The sequence below is a fragment of the Macrobrachium rosenbergii genome, chromosome 16, assembly GCF_040412425.1.
Source record: "Macrobrachium rosenbergii isolate ZJJX-2024 chromosome 16, ASM4041242v1, whole genome shotgun sequence".
Taxonomy (NCBI): Eukaryota; Metazoa; Arthropoda; class Malacostraca; order Decapoda; family Palaemonidae; genus Macrobrachium; species Macrobrachium rosenbergii.
In genome coordinates, this window is record NC_089756.1 from 7,392,177 (window position 1) to 7,394,676 (window position 2,500).

Sequence of the window (2,500 nt, forward strand, 5' to 3'; positions counted from 1 at the left end):
TCCCCCCAAAAGGAAATGTTAAATAAAAAAATGAAGCGAAGAAACAGCAGTTCTTTCTGCGTAGACGCCTTACCTAGAACTGTGAAGTCGGTTTTTACAGCCATTAAGTAAACGGCATTACGCAGCTAATGGACATAAAGCCTTCCGGCATGTGAAGGTCAGTATACAGCAGAAGGCGATGGATCGTTTTTCATTTTACTACGACTGACTTCATTTTTGTTTTCCTTTCTTACCAAAAGAAAAACCTAACACGCTGAGTTTTTATCGAACGTTAATAAGATGTTTTTCAGGTTTATAAAAGGAATGTTTTGTTTTTTAATATCTCTCTCTCTCTATCTCTCCACTATACATATATACGTTTACCAAGATATTTTTTAATTAATGAAAGAAACGTCTCGTTTTTTAATCTCTCTCTCTCTCTCTCTCTCTCTCTCTCTCTCTCTCTCTCTCTCTCTCTCTCTCATTACTACACATTCATCAATATATTTTTAAGTTTATGAAAGCAACGTCTTGCTTGTATCTCTCTCTCTCTCTCTCTCTCTCCTTAACGATACATCTATATATTTACCAATATATTTTTAAGATAATAAAAGGAACGTTCAGTTCTTATCTCTCTCTCTCTCTCTCTCTCTCTCTTCTTCAATATACATTTTTCTCCCAGATTCTGGCTTCAATACAAATACGTGCATTTCAAAATAATAATAATAATAATAATAATAATAATAATAATAATAATAATAATAATAATAATAATAAGGAAATTTCAAACCATACACGAACTGAACAGCAAAGAGAATTGCGCAAGCAAGGCATTCGTGTACTAAGGCCCTGTTCACACCAAGTTCCTCATTGGACGGGTGGGTATCATTCTCAGCTAGCACTCTGCTGGTCCCGCGTTCGATTCTCCGACCGGCCAATGAAGAATTAGAGGAATTTATTTCTGGCGATATAAATTCATTTCTCGCTATAATGTGGTTCGGATTTCACAATAAGCTGTAGGTCCCGTTGCTTGGTAACCAATTGGTTCTTAGCAACGTAAAATAGATCTAATCCTTCAGGCCAGCCCTAGAAGAGCTGTTACCCAGCTCAGTGGTCTGGTTAAACTAAGGTATACTTAACTTGTTCACACCAAAATCTAAAGAGAAGCTAGGAGGAGGAAACCGCGCGGATGCGAAAAGTGGTGACCGTACACATTATGGCGGTTACCCGCGCGGTTCATTCAGTATTAATATAGAAGTGGAGCAAATAACATGTGTTCGATATGTTCAAAAGACTGTATCCAAAACTGAGAGAATATGAGCCCAGATTCTTCACTTATTTTAGAATAACCATCAAACAATTTGATTTACTTACACTGAATAAGGATGATAGTTCATCAAATAACGTAAAGAAGAGTGTATTCATTTATATGTAATTATGATTACATACATCCACACACACACACACACACACATGTAACGTATATACTCTTAACTTTAAATATGTTCCTCTTCTTGTAGCGTAATTTTTATTTCAATGATGTATCTTACTTTGCCTTGCTTTATTCAATGTATTTTGCGTGTCAACAAAAAATAATTTGTTATGCTGTATTGCTTATCAGTTTTTATCTTTGATTTTAGCCAGGATGATGAGACATTGGTCTCGAAACGTCGCTGTATAAGGAATAAAGTGAATTATGTTTCATGCTGTCTACTTCCACGCCGCCTGGTTTTGTACTGCTGAGGGATAGCCTCAGCGTCATGTTGAATTATTATATTTAATATATATGTACATATACAGTATGTATATAAATATATGTACAGTATGTATGTATATACATATATACGTATATATACATAAAATATATATATATATATATACATATATATATATATATATATATATATATATATATATATATATATATATATATATGTATATATATATATATATATATATATATAATATATATATATATTAAATATATGATATACATATATATATATTATATTTATGTATATATATGTATATATGCATACATATTATATATATATATATATATATATATATATATATATATATATATAATATACATCAGTGGTGTAGGAAAAGCATATCTTCGTACTTATAAGCATCTCTCACCCTTACAAAATTATGCAGAATGGTACATGCTTGTATTACAATTCATCAAAAAGCATGTTAATATCGATAGGTCTGTGGAATATGCGCCATTTATACATTCATATATACACATATATATACACACACATGTATACTGTATATATATATATATATATATATATATATATATATATATATATATATATATATATATATATATATATATATATATATATATATGTATATATTGAATCACGATATATATGGAATATATATTGAATTTATAATATATATAATTGAATCAGGAAAATATGGAACGTATTGAATTTATAAATAAAGGTAAAATCCACACGAAGGAGGGAAACACTGGAGTGCTGCGAGGCCTTTCGACTATCTGTCG